Source organism: Hakea prostrata, unplaced genomic scaffold, assembly GCF_041222555.1.
Source record: "Hakea prostrata isolate BN-2017 unplaced genomic scaffold, UWA_Hpros_2 contig_126, whole genome shotgun sequence".
Classification (NCBI taxonomy): Eukaryota; Viridiplantae; Streptophyta; class Magnoliopsida; order Proteales; family Proteaceae; genus Hakea; species Hakea prostrata.
Window position 1 is genome coordinate 42,539 of NW_028291245.1, and position 660 is coordinate 43,198.

Sequence of the window (660 nt, forward strand, 5' to 3'; positions counted from 1 at the left end):
TGTAATTTGAGAGCTTGAGAGTACTTAGGGAGTAGTTGATCAATTGACAAGGTTCAGGCTCTCAAATGGGGTGAATTTGGCTTATATAGATGGCCTTCAAGTACCTTAGCCCAACCCCCAACGGATAGAAAAAAGGGCAAATTTTAGCCCAGAACGGACGTCCATCTCATTTAAAATGTAGCCGTTAAAAATAGTTGTTGGGGCATTTTTAACTAGACGAAACTACATCTAACCAAACGTCAGTCCGTCTCAGACAGAGCTTTGTCTGAATCAGACGAATGTTCGACTGGGTAGATGAAAATTCTGTCTGAGCTTTTGTGACTAGACAGATGTCCGGCCAGACAGAGCTTCGTCTGAAGCACAAAATGCATATTATAGGGAAATACAGGGACTTAAAGGGGTTTTAGGGATTTATAGCCAAACTAAGTCTCATATACTTTCTAAACATGTCCTAGGTTAGTCTAATGACATGATATGTGTACAATCGAGTGCAATTACATATGAGTGTAATAAAGTGACTTAAGTTCTAATTTGCTAAGTCTTCTTACTTGAGCTTGAATTGATGATCATTGATGTTCTTGAGTCTTCTTGCACTCCATTTTCATGCTCATCTTGACTTAGACTTCATGTCCATCTTGGTTTAATCTTGGCCTTGACTTG